This window comes from Ictidomys tridecemlineatus, chromosome 1 (genome assembly GCF_052094955.1).
Source record: "Ictidomys tridecemlineatus isolate mIctTri1 chromosome 1, mIctTri1.hap1, whole genome shotgun sequence".
Lineage (NCBI taxonomy): Eukaryota > Metazoa > Chordata > Mammalia > Rodentia > Sciuridae > Ictidomys > Ictidomys tridecemlineatus.
In genome coordinates this window covers 219,288,493-219,312,874 of record NC_135477.1, presented here as the reverse complement: position 1 = coordinate 219,312,874, position 24,382 = coordinate 219,288,493, and the positions used below count along the sequence as shown (strand labels likewise).

The following is a 24,382-nucleotide window of genomic DNA, read 5'->3' as shown; positions in this document are numbered from 1 at the left end:
GATATCTTTGGTACATATTACCAAATAGTTTTCTAAAATAATCTCACCAATTTATATTGAGTTGAATATATCAGCAATGAATGAGTTTTCTAGTTGTTCTATGTATCTGCCTACACTTAGCATTGTTTCTTTTTGTTAAATTTTCTAGTAGATAAACAATGGTAGCATATTGTGGTTTTAATTTTCATCTCTTTAATATCTAAAGAAGTCAATCAAGATTTCATGCATCTTGGTCATTTATTTTTTTATTTTTTAATAATATTGTTTAGTTGTCAGAGGACCTTTATTTTATTTATTTATATGTGGTTCTGAGAATCGAACTCAATGCCTCACACATGCTAGGCAAGAGCTCTACCACTGAGCCACAGCTCTAGCCCCTTATTGGCCATTTATATCTCTTTCCTGAAATGTCTGATAATTTATTTTTCCCATTGAGTTATCATCTCTTTGATTTGTAGAAATTCCATTTTCTTAACATATTTTGGATATATTTAACATATTTAAATATAAACATTTAACAAAACTTTTTGATATACATATTGCAAAGTATCTTTTATTCAGTGGTTGCCTTTTCTCACCATAAATGATATCTTTATGAAAATAGAATTCTTAATTTTATTTTAACCTAGTTTATCTTTTTTTCTGTCATATTTGTGCTTTTATATTAGGAAATGATTGCCTATCCAAAGTTATGACGAAGCTCTCTTATATAGGTTTATTCCCTCTGTTAAAGAAAATTTGTGCAAAGCCTTTGTTTTATTTTTATTTTTATTTTATTTTTTTATTAGTTACACATGACAGTACAATGATCTTGACATTTCATACATTTGAATCAAATGGGGTATCATTTTTCATTTTTCTGATTGTACAGGTTCCTGCACTGAGTCCCAACAGATCAGAACAAACCAGAACTAAACTTTAAAGTGGACCAATTTTTAAAAAAATAAAAGGAGATTCATCACAGCAGTCAGAAGGAGCCCTGTATATCTTACCTGGCATAAAAAAGTCTCCTCTGCTTTATTCTATAAAGAAAGTAACTTCCAAACCACTAATCCACTTTTTGTTCCCTGTTTCTGTTTCTTCAGCTCTTTTCTGCCTAGTAAGCCCACCTCCTCTGTTCATTTCATTGGAGCATGTTTCTATTTGTAGATGGGATGCCAATCAATTCACTAATCACTAATAAAAGCCAATCTGATCTTTAAAATTCATTTTGTTGGAATTTTGTTTTTAATTCCCATAAGATCTATATTATTTTACTTCTTGTGTTCACATCAGCAATCCATAGACATTAATGCCTGTGTACAGTGTGAGGTAGAGGTCCAACTACCTTTCCCCCAATATGTACATTCAATTCAGAGAACACCATTTATTGTACCTTCTTTAAGAGGTTGAAGGACTACTGTAAAAGGAGAGATGACCTGTAATCCTAGTAGTTCGGGAGGTTGAGACTGGAGGATTGCAAGTTTAAAGTCAGCCTCAGCAATGGCGAGTTGCTAAACAACTCAGTGAGATTCTGTCTCTAAATATAGTACAAAATAGGGCTGGGGATGTGGCTCAGTGGCCAAGTACTCCTAAATTCAATCCCTGTTATCCCTCCAAAAAGAGAAAAAAAAAAAGGAGAGATGAAAAGAAATCTAAACCTTCATATCAGACTCTCAGGCAGAAGAAACTAAGGAAAAATGTATGAGAATTTATCACTACCCCTCCAGATTTACTACTGTTAACATGTTTGTGCTCCAAAAATATATCTAGAAACATTTACTACTTTAAAAATACTTTTTTCTTCATATCCTTTGGAACACCTTTAAGTACCCCTTGGGAATTCCAGTTTGAAGAGTGTGGTCCTGGAGGATAAGCCGGGGAAGATCAGAGTGTTAGGGGAGGAATGGACATGTGGCTCAGTGGTAGAATACTTCTGCATGTGTGAGGCCCTGGGCTCCATCCCAATACTGCATAAGGGAAAAAATAAAAAGAAGAAGAAGAAGAAGAAAGATAAGGATGAAGAGGAGGAGGAAGAGGGGGAGGAGGAGGAGGAGGAGGAGGAAGCTTAGGGGGAAGAATAAGGTCCTCCTGACGATTTTATGTACTATAAACCCCTGTTTGGCCCAAAGGGAAAAAAGGAGACCATATAGAGTAAGCTGAGCAAACTTTCTCAAATAAATGAAGTGAGATTTCTTTTCTCTCTAAATGACTTGGCCTTTTGCTTATTTCTCTGTTGACTACCCAGAACTTTTCAATGGTGACCACTAAATGTACTGTGCCTCAGTTTCATGGCCTTTTTTTCACTAAAAATCATTCAACTAAAGATTTTAAGTGGATTTCTATGTAGTTTCATGATTGGAAGTTACTGAGGACTCAAATTTCATAGCTGCCCGTTATTCTCTTTTTACAAATGGAAATACATAAAGTTCATAAAGCAGGGAGACATTAAAATAGATTATTCAAGGTCATGTTCTGAGTTTCACATTTAATTTCTACCCAGAAACCAAGATCTGCATTTCTAACCTAATGTTTCATCTCTCTTGAAGCTTTCTTTATGCTTTTTTAAAGAACTCAAAGTTCCCCGTCAAAGGGGCCCCCAATGCATTAGCTCTTTTGTTCTTTAATTGGGGAAGGAATGCACAGACTCTAAGCATGTTTGCCCATGTGAATTTCCCAAGGGCCACAAAGTATCTGTGGATACAGAGGACGGGAAGTGGTACAACCCAGGGCACAGCAGCAAGGACGCCATACTTCCTTCAGCTCCCTCTGAGGCCTCTCATCTCCTGTCCCCTTGCAGGCAGTAGCAGCATGGAGCTCCTGTTTGATAGGAGAGTTTCAGGATCTGCCACAGCACACAGGAAGGTTTGGTGCCGCGCCCACGGACTGCATTTGGAAAGAACTTGAGGGGATAAGGTACTTTTAACCACTCAGGTTGTCTCATAAATCTTCCTTGGTTTTTCAACTCTTAGAATACAGGCAGGAAGAAGGGATTTAAAGGGATAAAAAGTTCTGGCAGGGAAACCTTGGACATGGAAACACTTTTTAATTTAAGTTTTTTTTTTTTTTTTTTTTAGAACATTTTTAGGTTTACAGGATTACGGAGATAATAGTACAAAGAATTTCCCCTGTTAATCACCCAGTTTCCCCTGTTAATCATCTCTTACAATGGTATGGTATATTTATTACTATTAACGACTATAGATTGATGTCATAATTACCAAATTTATAAGTATCTATTTTTCCTGTGATGACTCTATTTTTTATTGTTGTGATTTTTAAGGTCTAAATAGTGTCCAAAAAATCATTTTGGTGCTTCTGCTTTGTTAGTGTCCGAAATGCATGCTTTATTTGTCCCCAGGGTAAACCAACAAGGCCTTCTGGGATTTATGTCTTATCTCTTCATCCCGAATTCTGGGGACATATCCTAGCCTTCTCTGCGATCCGTTTTCTTTTGGGAAAAGACCTAATAAGTTCTTTTATTTTGTCCCTTCCCCACCATAGGCATAAATGAATCCAAGGACTTTTCACATTTAAACAAAATTAATGTAATTCTCTCTGTAAACATTTATTTAGCCTGTGTTAGAAATAGGAAAAACAGTCACATAGGTGCTCTTAGGGACCTTTTAATCTTTGAAAGCACTAATGAAACCTAAGCCAGATGCATGTATCACTGGTTTCTGGTGTTGCCCCATGGCAAGGGAGATGCATTTGGGGCCAGTAGGAAATCTGCAAGTGATATCGAATCTTCAGAAGGAACCTGTATGGTAATCAGCATCAGCCCCTTGTTGAGTCTTTATCCTGTGTGGAAACTATGCTGGGCCATACAAAACTCAAAAAAGCAAATGACCACAGGTAATACTGGAGCCAGAACTATAATCCTGGGCATCAGGCCTTGACATTCAGCCTGTCTCCTGCATTAACATGCTGAAACTCACCAGATAGCTTATGGATTTCTTAGGTCAGGTTAACATAAAATCCATGTGCATTATGAACTTCCCAGGTAAAGGGTAAAAAGATATCCTTATCTCCCCTAAAGTATTCTTTTTCATCTTGGTGAGGATTTACTCCTGAAGAGCAGATAACAAAAAAGTAGAATGGGGCACAAGGGCTCTTGTTCCAGTATTACTCTCAAGCAAAGTAACATTCCACACCAAGGTTAGTGGCTTACTTGGGGTATAGTATTATTTTAATTTTACTTTAGCATTTATTTATAACCTATGGAAGAATGCATTGGAGGAGCTCACTCTTTTCCATTCCTGACTACTTACTGCAGAAGGGTGTGTAATATCCTGATAAAATGTGAGACCACTATAGTCAGCCTTCTTCAGTAGTCCTCCAACTTAGCCCACACAGAGTATTATTCCATATCAGAAATTGAAATAATATCCTATTAGAGGGACTTTTAAAGATATTATCCTTTAGCCATACCTGATAAACTAAGCCCTAACTTATAAGACATCTAAAAAAAACTGTTAGTCTCATTGATATCTTATAGTCAGAAATTTTATTGAACATATCCAACATTTGGTAGGGAAGGGAGATGAGGCAAAGAAGAATAACATATTTGAAATTAGAAGCTTGAAGTTTACAATATTAGAATGTGGTGGTATATTAATATTTGTAAGTTCTGAATCACTAAAAATAGTAGGTGGATTTATAAATGCCACAGTCTCTATTTGCCACCTGATTATACTTTCTCAAGTCTAAAACCAGACACTTTTCTCCAGCTGCCAATTTAAGAGAAGTAGTTAAATTTTTAAAATGTCTTTCCTCCCTTTCTCTCTCTCTCTCTCTCTTTCTCTCTCTCTCTCTCTCTCTCTCTCTCTCTCTCTCTCTCTCTCTCTCTCTCTCAAATGCAGCATATATAGCTACTTACCTCCCAAACATTCTAACAGCTATTCTCCACCTGCTTTCTTGTTAATAGAACCTTAATTTTGTTTGGAATGGTAATCGCATAGACGTACTTCATGATTTGAGATCAGTTTAAGCTAGTCAGGAAGTGCAATTCTTTGGTAGTTATTACACTTTCCAACTTTTCTTGCAGAATGTGTGTGTGTGTTTGTGTGTGTGAGTGTCTGTACATATATAGGTATATGCATATGTATAGTATAATAAGTATGTATATATGTATATGTGTAGTATTATATATATATGTGTGTGTGTGTGTGTATATATATATATATATATATATATATGTACCAGTTGTGTGTGTGTTTGTGTATATATCTCAGTTGTACATTGGTATCCTGTCCTTCCTTTTACCTCCTTTGCATGTAGACGTGATGCCTGTTGTTATAGCAGCCATATTATGACTATAAAACCACAAACAACATGAAAAGGATAAAAGAATAAAAGAAGTGACTTTCATATTGTGATTATTGAATCTACTTCCCTATCTTCTGATTCTTATTACATATATTATTAAGTTTTAAGGTTTTTGGTTCTTTAACATCTCTCAAATTAAGAATATGTTAATGGTTTAAAGAAGATCTCAAGCATTCTTTTAATCCCTGGACCTGTGGGGAGATAGATAGTAAAGAAGATGGGTTTTAGCAGTATTTTGAAAGGTTATCTACCTTTCAAATTTGGCCTCAGACTTCAGCACCATTAGTATTTACATCTTGAAAGATTATTTTAAGAAATGCTGCCGTACTCATGCTTTTGTTGGCATGGAGACCAATATTTCATGAAAAATCTCATTGGCAATTATTAGTTAAAAATAATTCAGAAGCAATAAAATATTCAAAAAAAGAATTCATAAGAGTTGAACTCTGTGAAGAAATATAAAAATAACCACTTTATTTCACATTTTAAAGTGTACACAGAGATTATGCATTACGGGTTCCTGCATAAGGCACCTATATATGGTAAAATCTCATAGTAATATGGGTATATTTTTCATAGCTATTCACAATGTATTTCTTTCCTTGGGAATATAAAATAATGACTCCTCTTATAGTGATGGTGCATCAGTTTTGACATAATACAGAATACGAGGGAAAAATCCCCACTTGCTTAAACCATGCCTATTTGAAAATGTTGATATTCGGAATTGAAATAATTACCACTGTACACAGGGAAACTCCAAAATCTTGTTCCATAAGTTGTACATACAAATCTGTTATGTATCCTAATATACTATTTTCAAGATTCCTTTTAGCATGGCCTTTTAGTGACCTGAGGGTAAAAGGTTTTATTATTTATTAGCGTACTATAAAAATCTTCCAAGGGTATGCGCACATATAGATTTTTAGATACTTCCTGCTTCTCCAGCTCATGTTCTATTTACTTTAAAGTTCAAAGTTCGGAGGTTCAGCTCTGTGATGGCTGAGTTTATATGTCAACTAGACTCAGTTAAGAGATTCAGAAGTATGAAAAGTATTGTCTATGGGTGTGTCAGTGAAGGCTCTTCCAGAGGAAGAGATCAGCATTTGAATTAGCAGACTTCAGTAAAGAAGATGGCCCTCCTGGTGTGTGGATGCTGTTCAACCCAAGGAGGGCCCAGTGAGAACCACAAGGTGGAGGAGGGTGCATAGGCCCTCCCTCTTTTGGAGCTGGTACATCCCTCTGCTCCGGCCCTCTGACACTAGCCCTCTGGTCCTTGGGCCTTCAGACTTGGATCAACACTTACACTACTTCCCAAATCCTCCTAGTTCTTGGCCCTTGGACACAGACTGGGACTTACACTCCTGGCTCTCAGGCCCTTGGGCTTGGATTGGTGCCACAGCCCTGGCTTACCTTGGTAACTTGCAAATGGGAGAAGGTGGGATTGCTCAGTTTCAATAATCACTTCAGCCAATCCCTCAAAGAAATCCTCTATGTATCTATCTGCATGGATCCTATTGGCTTTGTTTCTGAGGAGAACTCTTGACTAAAATAAGGTCCCAACTGGATTTTCTGACCTGAAGTGAATCAGTATTGCCAAAGCGAGTGTTAGCTATGTTTGCTAGATATGTGCCTGTCAGTGTGCTCAGTAAGGTTTCTAGAAAAATTTAGTAATTCTTCATCTTGAAAAAAGATTTCTTATTCATGGAGATTTGTAGAAATATTTGTTGCTGTTTATTTTATGATTACTGCTCTTTGTTGGGATTTTCTGTGATGATTATTATTCATTGCTATTTGAAATCAGTCCCCCCCACCCCAGAGTGAGTGCTAGATATTCCTACTAGACATGTGCTTCCTCAGTGTGCTCAATAATGTGCTACTAGGAGAATTTAGTAACTCTTCATCTTGCAAAAGTAGCTTTTACTCATGGAGCTTTCAAAGGATTTTTTGATGTTGTTTATTTTATGATTATTAGTCTTTATTATTTGATATTGACTTCTCTTTCTATTTTAAGTTTAAATTTAATGGTGTCTATATACTGTTTCATTCAGACAAGTATTAAGTATCTATAATGTGTCATTTACTGGTAGGCTTTGGTCATGACTGACTGATTTCATCTTCAAGATCTCATACGAAGTACGTAATGCCCTAAGGAAATACCCGTGTTTTATCTGAGGACGTGAAGCCAGGAGAGGTTTACTACAGTGTGTAAATGGATAAACCATCTTGATCCACATTCCAAAACCTAGGCAAATTCCAAATCATGTGTCTTTCTCCTGAGGATGAGGGGTCAATCACAGCAGATATTTAAATGTGTCTGGTAAGCCAGCTCTCATGCTACCACATCTCTACTTTCAAAGTATTCAGAGTGTCATGAGAGCAGCTGTGGTGCATGATCCTAACAAGCCACCTGGATGAGTGAAAATTCAATCATATGATGAGAACAGTTGGTCTTTGAAATAGGCTCTGGCAGTAGCTAGACCAAGAGGGTGATTAGGAGCACTGGACATTGACCTTGAAGTCCAGAACTTTTGAGTTCATATCTCCATCCTTTGCTTGTTGCTTCACTTACTTAAGCCATAAAGCTTACATCATCAGCAAAATTTAATAATAATTAAAATAATGACCTGCCTCACAAAGATTTTAAGAATCAAATGAGATACCATTTATAAAGGGCTCCTATGGCACCTGGCACTTATTAGGTCCCCAAACATTCTAGAGGAACCAAAAGGGGAGTCCAGAGATAGGCTATCATAGACTGGACTCATGTCTGAGTCTGGCGGAGACTGGAGAGGTACTGGGAAGAGAGTTACCCCTGCCCCCAAAAAACCATGCTGAAGTGTTCAAGAGGAATTTGCCTGGGGATACTATGAATAAAACAAAGTGACCCTTTCTTTATCTACTGACCACTGCTAGAATGCTTACAGAATCAGTCTTTTTTCTTTTTTTTTTTTTAAAGAGAGAGTGAGGGGGGGGGGACAGAGAGAGAGAGAGAGAATTTTAACATTTATTTATTTTTTCTTAGTTCTCAGCGGACACAACATCTTTGTTGGTATGTGGTGCTGCTGAGGATCGAACCCGGGCTGCACGCATGCCAGGCGAGCGCGCTACCACTTGAGCCACATCCCCAGCCCCCAGAATCAGTCTTGATGTTCAATGATGATGAGATACCACTAATATGATCATACAGGTGCCTAAAAAGTGCTTTGCTGCTAGTCTGAAGAGTAGCTGTGGTCTCTGTTATAGGCACTTGGAGACCAGAAGAGAGGAAGATAGATGGAGACATCAGATATCTCAGTGATGTGCAGGAAGATGCAGATGTTCATTTGGGAGAGGTGGATTTATTAACTTCACTCGTAATGCCCTTTTGAGTGTTTTACCAGGGGCAGCTGGCTGAGTTGTCTTATTTTACAGCCCAAGTCGAAGAACACAGGCACTCAGATAATGGAGAGGCCTATAACAGAGACCACAGCTACTTGTACCCTTGTTGAAAATCTCCAATTCCATACTCATAGATACGGGAAAGCAACTTTGTAGCTATAAGTCAGATCCCTGATTCTTCCTGCATTAGTTATCTTTTCCCATGCTGTCCTAGAAAGATCTATTTTATTTTCTGCGTCTAAAGAGAAAGTTGGCTAAACATTAAATGTTGCTTTTCATGTCAATTACCTAGACAATTATGTCAATGACTTTGAAGGGCTTCTTTTCTGTTCCTGGTTTTTCAACCAGCCTTTCTCACCGAGAGCCCACTTTCCGTCTGCTTTTCATTGTTATTAGGCATCTGCTGACTGAGAACAAGGAGTTTGCTTTATGGTGTGGTGTAGGAGGTTTCAATGTGCCAAAACTTCTTTGCTGCAGAACTTAGGAGTGGTGAGCCATTAGGCAACAGTCTATTCAGCCCCAGACATACACCAGTAAGTGGCTGCAGCAGACATAATAGCTGACATTTGTGAAAATATCTCATAACTCTATACTAACCATCCTCCTAGAGTAGGAATTAGAAAAAAAAAGTGGGGGTGAACAATTCAGATCCTGATGAAAATGTCCTCAATTCACCACTAGCTGGGACCCCCACTGCAGTTCTGTTATTAACTGCTCCATTGTGGCCAAAGGACAGAGGAGAAGTTTGAACAGTGCTTTCTAATTAGTGCCTGTTATAGCGCCAGTTGGCTGGCTCGTGTTGAAATAGGAACAAGGCAGGTCAGACATCAAAACTCAGGGGAAGACATTAAAGCATTGGACTTCTTGAACTCCCTTTCTCTGCCCTACCATAGTCCTACAACTGGGCAACCCTTCATAGCACGTGTCTATTTGTCTTCTTGTACTTTTGTGAGGATCACAGTCCAGCTCACTGACCAATCAACATGGGAATTTTTCTAACTGATTCTCTATGAAGATTCCTAAAGGTCAGACTGGTAAGATTACTTATCCAGTTCCACAGCTATGTTGGAAGCCCCTGACTGCCAATAACAAAGGAAGATTTTAAATCTTTTTTACTTTAACAAGCAGGTTTTGAAAACTGAGGTGGTTCCCAGAATCTCCTTCCCTGATGAGTCATTGAAAGCTGTTATCAACCCTAGGAAGGGGACAGAGATCATTGAAATTCTCAGATAATCCCTAATCACCATTCTCGCTACAAACCTGGCCTCTTGACTTCAAAGATCTTCACTAAAACTGCTAACAACACTTCACTGATAAGAGAACTAGGATCCATTTGAGAAGTGTTGACTTGTGGGATGGGCCAGAATTGAGCAGCAAAAAGATGACAGAGAAGCAAATATGGATTGAAAACCCATTCCTGCATGACAGATGGGTTTTGTAGTTTGAAAATCCTACCATCCTATCCTTTTATGACCAGTAAAGCAGTCCAATTTAAACCACACGACAGTACTATCATTCACTTATGAACCATAACCAGATAAGAATCTCTTCCTACAGAACTTAAACATGATATTAGAAGCAGACACTGATTTGCTGAGAAATTAATGGTACTTTCCAGAAGTCATTTGAGTAGGTTCTTATAGAAGAATAAAATGTCCAATTCAAGAAAAGCCATCTGTTTTTTAAATCTCTAAAACAATCCTTCTCAAAACCTTTAGTCTTCAAGCCTTCTGCTCTTCTCATTATTTTAATGGGCTTTTCTCCAACTTTCTTTCCCATAGAGTTATAAATGAAGACAGCTGTACCGAAGAAGAAAGGGTGAAAAAGGCCTCCAGCTTCGAGTTGAGAGTCTTGCAGGATTGCCTGTGCTTCTCAGAAGACATCCCAGTGTGGGAAACCAAGTGAGGTAAATGGGAGAGAGAATGTTCAGGGAGAATTATTTCCCAGTATTCATGCTGATCCAGTGGTGATCTTTTATAGCTCCCGCAAAGGCGAGAAGGGAATGACTGTATAGTGACCCAAGCACTCAGCTGGGAAATAAGCAACTTGCAATTAGCTGCAGCTCTGCCACCACTGAAGAGTGTGATCTAAGACATGCCACTTCTCTTCCCCTAACTCATCTAAAAAGTGAGTAGATTAAATCATAACTGTAGCACTTTTTTTTTGCCCTAACAGTTGATATATGGTGTTGAAAACTGTGTGACATAATAGAAATAACATACCTTTTGGAAAGCCAACTTCCAGTTATATGCTATATGACCCTGGTCAAGTGAGAGGTCTTAGTTTCTTATTCATAAAATAAAGAGACTCACACTCACTAAAAATGCAGTTGTGAAAATGGGAAATAACATATGATAAATACCTCAAAAAGTCCCCAGAGTGTAGATGTCTTTAAATGAAAAAAATAATTCAATGATGTGATGACTTCTTCCCAAATGCTCTATACTATGAGGCAAGGTTTTAGGTTGTCTTCTGTGCCCTTGATTAGTAATATGAAGTCTGTTACTTTGTAGGAGTGAAGGTGATTCAAAGCTCCCAACTCTGTGTGAATGAAAAGGCAACTCTGTTCCAAGACCTCTTGGAAATGGTGTGAGCTCCATTTTACAGTCATGTCTCTACCCTTCTAGTTAAGATGTGGATGTGTAGTGGTCCTGAGGACTTTGCTGCCACTCTCTACTCTGTTGGGAAGTTCTTTGGGGGAAGGAAAATGTGATGAAGCATGGCCAGTTGCTTTACTCACATCCTGAAAATGCAGAGTCCTATCATCTTATAGAGTTCAAGAATAACCTCTTTGAATGCTTTTTCTGACATTCTTGAACACTTGGGTTGAGAATTGGGCAGGGCACTGAAGTATGGAGAGTAAGTAAAGGATTGCTAAAGATGTTCACTTAAGCTAAACCAATGTTTCAGCCAAGTTGAAAATTTGTCAGAAAATAGGCTCTATCTTAGGAGGAAAAATATACCCATCTTTTCTTAGATTTCATTAACAACAAACTTCTTTCACTTACAGAAACATGGATCATGTAACACCATGGCTATTTTACCTGGAGGAATATAAATTCCTGAAGTCTTTTGTATCTGTAAAAGCCAAAGCTAATTTGCAGCTGTAGAATTGATAATGTATTCGTATCCTCTCCAGACTATGGGATGACTTATCTTTCCATTGAGTGTGGACTGCAATTCTGTCCTCTAGAGGTCACCAATGCACCAAACTTGAAGGCTGCAGAGGCTTCCAAAATGCTGAAGAATAACCAAGTGCCCTGCTTATATTTGAGTGAAAGAGGAAAAAAAAAAAAAAAAAAAGAGGCAAATATATTATTCTAACTGCTGCTCTCCAGCTACTCTTTTTGTTTTGAACAAAATGATTCTTCTTGATTTATTTTGGCTTTTCTCCATACTGATCTAGATGAAAGAAACTCTTACATGATTAAATGGTTCTCAACTAACAGCTTACTTGTGGAAGTCAGGGAAGAAACTCTCTTATCCAGGAAAAACACTGATACAGAAATAGGTTAGTGTAGCCTTCATTAAATGAGTGTGATGGTGGGGCTCTGGCTAAGGCAGAATCCTCCGCAGTGCACTGTCCTCAAGGAGCCTGGGCACACTGAATCTGGGCACAGGGAAACATGGCCCTTTAGGAACTATTATGAGATCATGTAAAAGGAGCCTGACCCAAGTACTTAGATCTCTGCTGCCAAATCAGAAATTGTACATAAAGGGATGACTTTGGTAGTCCAAGAAAGAACCTTGTCATAAAGTGGCCAACTGAGAAGTCCTAATGGGACTTTTCTTCTACAGTTTGCCTTTTTAGTTAGTCTGAGGCTTTAGTCTTCCTGTGCAAGGCTGATTGCCTCCCTTGGAGAGAACGTGCCTTGAGAACAATACTACCTGTCGGCACCCTGTGGGCTTGAACTATGAGCTCAACAACTGACTGCAGGGAGTTGGGGCCTATAGTGGCACAACCCTCTGCTGGTGGACTGTGCTGCTCCAGGCGTGACCTGGGAGTCACCACCAGCCTGCCATTCACAGCATTGTTCCCGCAGTGCTGGTAGCTCTCTGAGGAGAGGAATTCTTAGACCACAGCTTTCCCAGGGCCCAGACACTTGCCAGCAGCTGACCCATCAGGAAATGGCCACTCCCCTCTTCCTTCCCACATTCCTTCCTGAGCATTCCCCAGTCTTAGGTGTGGTCAATCCTCAGAAGATCTGTTGGAATTGATTGACAAGAAAACAAAACCTTCCTCCAGATAAGAAAGATCACAGCACTACTGGAACTCTCTTTGCTTCTGGATGAGGCAGGCCTCTCACTCTCTCTCCCTTCCCATCTCCACTGCTGACTGTGTAGTTTCTTATCACCTCTTTAGGATATGTGAAAACAGTCCTGCAAACAATGAGCTCGGTTTGAGTAACTGTTTTTAATGACTAATTTAAAATGAAGTAAAGCAACTTGTCCTAGAGAGTCTGTGGTGGTCTTTCTTGGTGTTCACAGAAATTTTTCTTTAGCACTAAGAAAGAATAAAGGACAATTTTACTTTTGAACTATTTGGTGTTCCTTTAAAAGCTTCTGATCCTGCAGAGATCTGGAAGCTTAGGAAAAGATGACACTTACCACTTATTCTACACTTATGCTAGAGAATCCTGTAACATGAATGATATCTTAAGGAGAATGGCAGAAGACTATTGGTTTAGCCAGGTTGAAAATTGTGTTCCTGACCTTTATCCTTGAAGTCAGACAGATAGCTTTCCTGGGGACTCTGCTGTTTAATCTTGGTTTCAGTTTGTTTAGCTATAAGCAAGACTCCCCTGCCTCTGTTTTCTTATTTGTAAAATTAAAGGGTTGCATATAATCTTCTCTGAGGTCCATTGAAGCTCACATTTACTCAACTGCACCTTGTCAGCTGTATTAGCCTCTGGAAGTTGCCATAACAATGTACTAAGTAGCTTCAAACAACGCTGATTTATTTTTTCACTGTTTGGAGGCTGGAAGTCTGAAATCAGTGTCAGCAAGGCCAAGGTATCTCTGGCGCCTCTAGGGATGAATCCTTCCTGTTTCTTTCACTTCTAGTGGTTGCCTACAATCCCTGATGTCCTTGGAATTGTGATAGATAGATGCATCACTCTATATTCTCCAGTGTGTCTTCACATTGTCTTCCTTCTCTATGTTTGTTTCTGTCTTCAAATTTCCTTTTTTTGTAAGAGTATAGTCATATTGTACAGACCTGCCTTTAACTCGATTATTTTTGCAAAGAATATATTTCCAAATAATGTTACAATTTGAGGTTCTGGGGGATTGAATTAAGACCTCAATTTATCTTCACTTGACCCATAACAGGAAACAACTAGCAAATCTCTCTGTGCTAAGTATGTGCTCTTTGACCCTTGGGTATACTCTTCGTGCTGCTCTGAGTCCTGAGCAGGTGTACATGGTTCATGAATCACATCAGGCAGTTGCCTACGTCTCTAGCTTTCAGCTGGGTTCAGTAATGACAGGAGTTAGGATGGAGGAGGAGAGTGAGGCTGGTAGGATGAGGGTGGAATTTATTCCCCAAGGGGACCTTTCCCTTGGAAGGTAAGTATAGGAGATACTGTCCATACAGATTTCTTTGCTTCTGAGGACCCTTAAGTTCTTGTCAAAACTTCAAGTTTAAGGTCAATAATTCTTTCCTTCCTACCCCTTCACTTTGGTTTCTCTACAGTGCACCCATCCTTTTAAAAGGGTTCTTTTTATTACACTCTTCAGATAACCCACTTAGAATGCATCATCTGTTTTCTACAAGGATCCTGACCCCATTCTTAATGACTGATTTCTTAGAAGTTCTAGGTGTTAATTGGACCTAGAGGAGTCTCAGCAGAGACAACTCTTGTAATTTGGTGAAACATGGCTGCCTTTGGGTAGTTCCTGGTTCAGGAAACATGCAGAAGTCCAGTTCTTTTATAGAGCCAGAGTAGCAAAGCAGGTACATGGCTTGGTGAGTGTCTGGATGAGGTAGGTTCAGACACACAGAGGTTCATGGCCACATGGGAACAGCCCTCTTGTGTGGTTTTACATCCCCGAGCCAGGCTGTCTTTGCCTCTTGAGTAAAGATAATCAAGCTCACTTGGATATTCTGTCTTGTCCCTGCCTCGCTGCCCCCTCTGGAGGATTACAGTGCATCTTCTTGTCCAATATTTAGAACTTCTTTAATAAAGCAGTGTTCCTTTATAAAATTATTTTGCATGTTAGAATTTTAAAGTCAATTTTAGGTCCGTGCTAGCAAGAGTGCTATGGAAAGTGTATTCACATCAGATACGCCATTGAATATTTCACCTGATTTTCCATTTTCCAGAAGAAAAAAGAGAGACATGTGAATAGAAGGGACCAATGCCAGGTCTAGAATGACCTATTCTTAGACTGCCCTGTGAAGTAGGTATGGTTCAGGACCTACTTAAATCAATGAGGAAACTGAGTTTTTGATCAGTTTGGGGAATTGCTCTGTTTGCTCAGCTAGTAAACTTATAAGGGCTAGCATGCAAACCCTGGTTTTCGAATTCCATTATTTACTTTAAAAAAGGTCTGTTTATTTTTACTCTGATGTTTCTCAGCCTTTAAAAATGAACATCTGCAGCCTGTGATCAAGCATCAGGCCTTTCCTTCCTTCCACTGTCCAAGTTAGTGCTTTACACTGGCATCCTGAGGACTTTCTTGCATGGAAGAGGGAGAGAAAAGCACCAAGGGCATTGCATGACTGCTGAACTCCCATGATTTTCCCCCTAGGATGAGGTTTCACCATGTTTTTCAAGGTGATCTAGAACAGGTGGGCTCAATCAATCCTCCCATTTCAACCTTCCAAGTTCCTGGGGTTACAGGCACTGAGCCAATATACTTGGCTTTTTTAGCAGTTCTGGGAATCAAACCCGGGTATGTCCGGCAAGCACTCTACCATGGAGCCAATCCCCAACCCTGAACTCTCATGCCTAGAGCCATTTCTCTGTGTCTGCCTTGGAATGATATTCCTTGGAATATCATCTACTACACTTCAGGTATGTCCTTTTTACTATTCTTCCTTCATAGGATGCCAGTCTCCTTCTATTCCACTCTGTGTTCCATGACTGTTGCTTTACTCTGTTTTGAACCTGAAGTAAATTCTACACCCACATAAATTTACTAACAATGTCTGTTGAAACTTTACAGTGTACTGCCTTAGTTGACCTCTGCTATGGCCATGAAAATGGACACTGATACTTAAGGGTGGGAATTAAGCCATGGATATGAAATGTCTTTTCAAATGTACAAGAAAGGGGCTCATTACTCAAAAACAAAGAAACACACATATTTCAGCATTTGTGGCTTAAGTTTCTGGTTATACTTAAAGAACTCTAAGTTGGTTTGCACTAGATTTCTTCCCCTCTTTTAAAGGAAAAAAAAACATCACTCATTTAAAACTAGAAAGTTCTTTTTGGATACCAAGTGGATTTTTCCAAATCACATTTGGCTTAGTCAGGTGTGAAGGGATGAGAAAGTCTTAAATTCTGTTTTCCTTAAAGCCCACCTGGGTTTAAATAATAAATGGAAAATATCTTACTAAGTTCACTTGAATTGTTCTGGAACTCAAACATTTGGAAAGGCATTATGATATTTGAGAATACCTGAGTTGTTTCAATTTTACCCTGGACATTTTCTAAGTACCTTATTACCATCCCAGTTTTATTATTCTAGACATACAAAGAAGCAACAGGTTTTCTTTTTAAAGATGAAAAAATGATATATAAAAAGAGAAAAGGAACCTGGAAAGGATAGGAAACAGCTCTCAAAAGTCATTATTTTGGAGGTTGGAGGGTGTAACTCAGAGAAGAGCCTGTTCTCAACATGCTTGAGGTCTTGAGTTCAATACCCAGCAACAAAACAAAACAAAACACTCTTGTTTCTGGTTTCCCTTCAGGGGAAGGAGAGTGGAACAAAATGAACCCGTATTATAACAAGACAAAAGTATTATGAAACATACCTAAATAATCTGGATGGCACGCAAATTTACCTGTGTTCAGTTGCCTACTCTTGTCAGCCTTATTTTCCTAAATGCCACTTTCATTACACTACATTCCTGTGCAAGCACTTGACCTGTTTCCTCATTGTCCACTGAGTCCAGTCTGCATTTCTTTCTCTAGATTTCATAGCTGTTTAGGATAGTATCCATCCTGGTTTCTTGCTGTTGCATGAAGGATGGTGTCAGAAAAAAAGCCTCAGTTAATGAACCAAGTCATCCTGTGAAGAATGAGGTTTTCCTACTAGAAGAGTTCACAGAGGTGGAAGAGGAACTTGCAGACACTGTTCCCGGGGGATGCAGAAACCCCATAGAGGTTACTGAAGTAGCCTTAAGGTCCAACTTGCTGAGCTTAGTAAAATGTGGGGATGTGGCCACAGAAGCATGACAGAATCCTTATTATTAATACTGGTCACAAAGTTCAAACAGCAAGTAACAATGAGGCTTCACAGGCACTCCTTCAAGCTGCTGCAAAGTGTCCCCAAGTTATTTCAGGAACAGTTCAAATAATAGAGGCATCTTGAAGATAAAGGTGAGAATCACAGGGTTCTTATGCTGGAAATAGGGAGGTGGTGGTGGTGGGGTAAACCCTTCTCCTGTCAAATGGTTTATTATAAGTCTAATTTGGATTCTCTGAACAGCAAACATGCTTGAGCATATTTGGTAGATTGGAGGGAAGGGCCAAGAAGATTGCATTTGCATAAAGAACCAATATACTATCTGGTGCATGCTGCTTTCTCCAGAAGTAGGGTGGGGAGAGTGGGTGATTATGAATACAATATGAGCTGTCACTCTAAACGCTGGCAGCTCAGCTTCCATAGATTTATGCCTGAGCCTAGGTTCAGAGGAAGCTGCAAATAAAAACTGGAGGAGTTGTTCTCTTGCAGAATAAAAATTAGCACTATTTTGGGACCAATGCACAGAATAATAGAAAATTCAATTTTTCTAACTCCATTATCAGATACAGATATATAAAAGCTTTGCTGCAATTGGGTTTTTTGTTTTAGAGAGGACTTTAATTTTTTTCATTTTTAATTGATGACCATAACATTAGAGATTTTACCTGGAAAAGAGACAAGTAAAGCCCACCTAAAAAAAATATTGTAATAAGTAGTATTAGGTATCATCATTGCGTATTCTTCCACAATACTTATTTCATTTTTTTCTTCTAATAGTAAAAATCATAGGAAATTTATATTAGGCGATTATGAATATATTACATGAGTTATATTTCCTTATTTCATTAAAATGTCATGTTTGAAAGAGAAATCTATTGTTTTCTAAAAAACTGCAATGGATTGTTCATTACATAATTTAATTGATGCTAACATGCTGACCTCAAGTTACCAAATGCAAAAGTCATTGATCTTGTTATCTTGGCAACTCTTTCAAGACAACGGGAGAAAGATTCTTTTCTTTTCCTTGCATATTTGCTATGGATGACAGGAATAAATAGAATGTTAATCCTAATTAATCATATAATTATGTGTTATGTTACTAAAAATGATGACATCTTGTATGATACTTTCTAAGTAAGGCAAAAAGAATCTCATCATTTTAGAAGTTGATATACCCCACAAAGAATGGAATAGAATCAAAGTCTTGGAGCAAAAAGGTAAAGAACAATTAACTCTCACGCTCAATCACCAATTGTACTGATTCCGTAGTCATATATCTAGGGTGACCCAAGTGTATAATCAAAAACCACAATTAGAATCACCTGTTTCATGGAAATATTTTGCATCCAATGTAGGATCTTAAGAATTAGCAAAAAGCCAAAATTCCTTTAGGCCTCTAAACATCTTGTTAATAATAGGGTTAGATCCCCAGGCTAATCGGAGTTTAGTGTAGTCCAAAAACATGAAGTTCTGTTCAAACTGGACCAACATTTTTGTGTGTTGAAGATCAAGGAATTTTTTTACCTTGGGACTCCTTAGAGAACAAAATCAGTAGAATGAAATGAAAGGGAAAATATAATGAAGTAAAATAGTAGTAAAAGGCTTTGGAAAGGAAGCATTTAGGCTGGCAAGATATTTGAAATAGGTGACTATCTGGTTTTCTAGGATGGAAGGGTTTCTTGGGATCCAAGGCTTTTAGTACTTAGACCACTTGTGACAAGTTGGTCACTTATTGTTGAGATCATACTGCCCAACTTCTTCACTTTACACATGAAAAACTAAGGCTCGGTTATGAAATGACTGATATCTTAATCCATTTGTGCTGCTGTAACAAAATACCTGAAACTGTCTAGTTTATAAAGAACAGAAATTTAATTTCTCATGGTTCTGGAGACTGGGAAGTACAAGAGCAAGGTGCTGGCAGATCCAGTGTATGGAGAAAGATGGTTTGCAGAGGTCCATCTTCTTCTTGTGTCTTCACTTGGCTGATAAAGAAACTCTTAGTTTGCTTCTTGTTGGGGCACTAATCCCATTGACGAGAATACCACTCTTGGGACTTGATTATCTTCCAAAGGCCCTTTCTTCTAATATTGTTATATTGGAGGTTAAGATTTCAACACATGAATTTGGGGGCTCAGAATTATTTGATCCCTAACGTTGATCTTGCTCCCTTCACTTACAAGGACACTTATTTAGTGGATTAGGGCCTATCTTCATCCAGGTGATCTCATCTTCAGATCCTTACCTTACTTGCAGCTGCAAAGAAGACACTTATTCCAAACAAAAAATCATATTCACTATCTGAAAGTAGACATATAACTGGGGATGGACACCATTCAACTTATTATAAGAGTATTTCTTGGAAATTAGGGCTTAATATGTTTAACATTAATACAAAAATATCATTATTTGGTGGGAGTAAGAAAACAGTGATAGAAATAAAATTATGGCAATGTGAAGTTAAATATGGCAGCTATCTTTTCATTCCAGCATAGTCCTAGCCAGTAGGGATAAAAACAACAACAACAACAACAACAAAATCTATGACCTACCTTTAGGAGGAAGGTACAAGCAAGAACTCATCTCAGAATCTTAAATAGATAGGCTGTGGTTCAAGGAATAACTTTCACTCCCAGTGATAAAAATAACTAAGGAGGTTCCATCCTTCAGAAATTAGGCAAATGTCAGATTTGCTTTTGATTGGTTTACCTTGAGACACAAAAAATATTGGATAAATGATGTATAATGATTAATTCCCTATCTTACCTCTAGTGTTTGAACTTGGCCACATGAGCTAGAAGATGGGATTGAGGGCCTATAGCAGATGCTGTGGTTTGGATATGCTTAAAGTGTGTCCCTGTGGTTCATGCATTAAACTATAATTCCTATCGTGAGATATTCATATGGCAGAGACTTAATCTGACCATTGTATCTAGTGGTAGAGTCTTTGGGAAGTAATTACGACTAGATAAGTTCATCAGGTAAAGCTCCCGTGATTAATGTGGCTTTATAAGAAAAAAAGAGAACACACACACACACACACACACACACACACACACACACACACTCCCGTCCCTTTCCTTGTAATGCCCTGTGCTTCTCAGGACTTTGTTGGCAAGATATTCAGGTCTGTGAATCCCCAGCTCAATAGACCCCTTTCTTTGTAAACTTACCCAGCCATAAATACTTCATTATAGTAATAGAAAACAAACTAATACAAGTAGAGAGTACTGCTTAAGAGTTAATGGTAATGGAAAACATAACTACAGCAGCAATATATTAAAGTACTGCTATAGGAGAAATGTATCAAGGTATTTCTACAAGGAATTTCTATAACTCTGAGAAAAGTAACAACTTCCCTTTGATTCACACTTTCCCCCTCAGAAATTACTGTGCTTTTCAGTTCATAATATTTAGTAATTTCCCTTGAGATGTCTCTTTTAGCCTAAGGGTTATTTATATGTGTGTTCCTTAGTTTTCAATGATTTGAACATTTTCCAGTATCTTTCTGTTATGGATTTCTCATCGACTCACTTGTAGTCAGAGAACACACTTTGTATGTTTTCTATTCTTCTAAACTGGACAAAAATTATTTTATGGCCCAGAATACAGTCAATTTTAGTGAGTTTTCCATAGACACTATAAAATGATGTGTATTCTACTGCTTAGTGAGTCCTTTTATAAATTTCAATTATTTGAAGATGTTAGTATAGATCATATTTTCTATATTGATACTGATTTTCTATCTACTTGATTAATTAATTACTAGGAGAAGGGTATCAAACATCTCCAATTATAATTGTGCATTTGTGTGTTTTTTCCTTTTATTTCTGTGAGTAATGCTTTTGAATCTCTTCTACTTGCTAAATACAGATTTAAGATTATTATAGATTTTTGATAATTGCCACTGTTTTCACTATGAAATGTCCTTCTATAGGCCTGGAAATATCCCTTGCTCCAAAGGCTACATTTTTGGATATTAATAATGGTCACTCCAGCTTTCTTTATATTGATGTTTTCATGGTACCTTTGTTATCTTGTGTTTTCTGTTGCTATAACAGAGCACCACAGGTGCTGCAATTTATAAATAATAGAAGTTTATTTGACTTATTGTTTTGGAGGTTGAGGCTAGCCAATGGTGTTGGCCTTCATGATTCACCATGGCATGCAGAAAGGGAAAAGAGAGTAAAAGACGGAATTCACAGCTCTTTGATAATTGGCATTTGTCCATTCGTGAGGGTCAAGTCTTCTTACAACTTAAACACCTCCCATTAGGCCACCTTCCAACTCTGTTGCATTTGGGATTAAGTTTCCAGTATATACTCCCTGGGGAACATTTTCAAACTGTAACAATGGGTATGGCTACAATTAATTTAATAAAAATGTTAAGTGAGAATTTGGTGTGGAGTCCTGGGCCCACATGTATATAGAATAAGTAGTGACCTTTTGTATGCATCACTTCTATGATCCTCATGACACTGAGTGGTTAAGTGTGAGTGTGAGGTCAGAAAGTTTCACCCCCCAAACTACATAGCTAGTACCTGACTGGGTGAACCTAGGTCCTCAAATTTTAATTCAGGTCATTTTTCATCCTTAACATGTCTCTTTAAGATATAAAGTTTTCTTTCTTGAGTTCCTGTTGAATTGCTTATTTACTAGAATTTTTGGTAAGATACTTTATCTTTTTATTTACAGACCCTCATTTTTCTTCTCCTGAAACTAATTATCTGTACGTTAGACCAATTGGTGCTTGACAGGTTTTATTGCTATGTCCCCAAGCTTTCTGATATGTTCTGATATTTTCTTGCACAGAATCTGATGTTCTGTTAGATATCATTCAGTATAATTTTTCATCTCAAAAAGTTAAATGTTAGTCCTGTCTATATCATTCTAATATATTTGTAATTTTCTTTTAATGTGCGTTCCTGCTAATTAGATCAACTCTCTCACTTCTAGGTCTGTCTCTTCTGGTTGTTTTTTCTCCTTGTTATGGATTACATATTCCTGCCTCTTTCTATTCTAGTATTTTTACCGTGTACCAGATATTATGAATTTTATTTTTGTGTTTGCAAGTTTTGTCTTAATTTATTTTTTAAATTTTAATTTCTTACATATGACAGTAGAATGCATTACAATTCATACAACACATATAGAGCACAATTTTTCATTTCTCTGGTTATACATATACTTGCCAGTTTTTATTGTTTTCCTTTGAGGAATGTTAGAACTTTTTCCTGAAGAATGTTAAGTTAGTTACGTTTTTCATCTGATCCTTTTGGTATCCATTTTTAAGCTCTTTGAGGGTGGGTCTACAGGAGCTTTATTCCAAACTGAGTCACCTCCACTTTTAGGGTGTGTTCTTTGTGTCTCTATTAATTGGCATGCATATTCAATGAGGTCTGTCCACTTGAAGTTGAAGAAAATTGAACAATTTGCAGGCCCGGGTGAGCTCCAGGAATTGGTCTTAGCTACCATGGTGTTTACTTTTCCTCTCAAATGTTTTCCTTGCTGATAACAAGTGTTCATTGATATTTAGCCAATGACTCAAGAGAACCCCCTTTCAGACATTTGAGCCTCTTTCTCTATGTAGCTTTCAGTTTTCAGAGATTCTCTCCTGTCAATTCTAGAAATCACATCTTCCCTGAACTCAGATATTTGCGTGCTAACCTCCAGAAGACAGCTGATCTCTGTTTGGATTCCTCTCCCTGCACTAGAGTCTTGAAATTGCCTTGGGCAAATGAAGACAGGACTCATTTCTTTCTTTTATTTTCCCTCTCCAATGTCAAAGTCCTGATCTCTTTTTTTTTTCCCTCCATGTCTAAAGTTATTGTTTTCATAGCTCATAATTATTTATCACTTGCAGGTAATTTCATCCCCTTTATTCATTGTTAGTCAGAAGCAGGAGTTAATAATTATATATTTACATGAATAAATGTTGATTCTTAAGGTCATAAGTTCAGGGCTTATGGTTTAGTTCTTGTTTTATATGTCTTACTGGTTAATTTTTATTTCTAACTGAAACTCAGATACCTCAATCTTAACATTCTTCCAAACTAAACTTTTAATTTCCACACCCTCACCTTGATGTTCATCCATTGGTTCTTACCATTTTAGTATGTGGCATGAACATCCACCCAGCAGCTCGGGACAAGAACCTGAAAGTTCATCAACTCATCCGTGTCCTTCATATTTCATGCTCAGCTCACGAACAGTCCTATCAATTTGATTTCTAAGATATGCCCACATGTATCCCATTCTTGTCATCCTCACTGACAACAATTTGACCATCATCTGTCTTCTTCTCATAACTTCTATGATTTCTTTTCTTCTCTTCCTTCTATTATTCTATATACAACAGCAAGAGTAACATCCTCTCGAATGTAAATGGAATTATATCATCCTATTTAAGACTGTCCACGGCTTCCTTTGCATTCAGAAAAACTTTCAGACTCCTCACTACAGTCCATGAGGCCCCAGAAACTCTAACTGCCATCTGTCTCATCAGCTTCATACCTCATCACTATCCCTGTTGTTCACTAAGTGCTGACCACACAGTCCTCCCTGCAGCTGCTGTGTCCTGTCAAGGCCTTTGCACATGAACTTTCTTCTCGGATTGCGCTTTCCCTACTCTCTCTGTGGTGCTGTCTTCTCCTTAGAATCATAGCTCGTCCACCACCTTCTCCGGGATGTCTTCCATGACCACACTATTTAAAAAAGTGCCCCCAATGCATTTTGGTATTTCAGTCTTTGTTTCCTTCATGAAATTATCAATCCCTTATTGTAATTTTTCAATTTTATTTAATTTTTTTTTTTGCATTTCTTCCCATTAAACTATAATCTCTGCAAGGAGATCTACAGGGATCTTCCTGCCAGTGTTGCTTATTGTTGGCCTTTTGACACCTAACAAAGTGCTTGGCTCTGTCCTCCTCCAGGCTTTCTGCCTAGGGGAAATTTCCAAACAGCAAAACTCAAAGGAGGAGAAGCCAAATACAAGGAAAATGTTACTTCACTGACTTAAGGGGATAGATATCTTAGTTTATGGAAACTGAGGTGACTTAAATTGCTTAATTGAAATAATCGATTTATTAGGTCAACATAGAGATGATAAAATTAGGTGAGAAAAGGATGAATTAATATATCTGGAAGGACTCTACATGGTAGCTTTATACAAGGCAGAAGTGGGCATAGAATGGTAGGACAACATTAAATATTGGCAGTGTCTGTCTTAACAGTCAGCACCTAATTGGTGAATCGGTGAAAAAACAGCCCCCATCAACAA

General features: G+C 37.9%; 1 long non-coding RNA gene across 1 annotated transcript in view; it reads left to right on the top strand.

The window, feature by feature from the left end:
• The first annotated feature begins 10,478 nt into the window (after positions 1-10,478).
• Positions 10,479-24,382, top strand: part of LOC120885580 (uncharacterized) — a 28,440-nt gene continuing 14,536 nt past the window's right edge. Inside the window, exons 1-2 of the long non-coding RNA XR_005728263.2 lie at positions 10,479-10,594; positions 10,669-10,815. This is a non-coding gene — a long non-coding RNA (uncharacterized LOC120885580). The remainder of the gene's footprint in view (positions 10,595-10,668; positions 10,816-24,382) is intronic.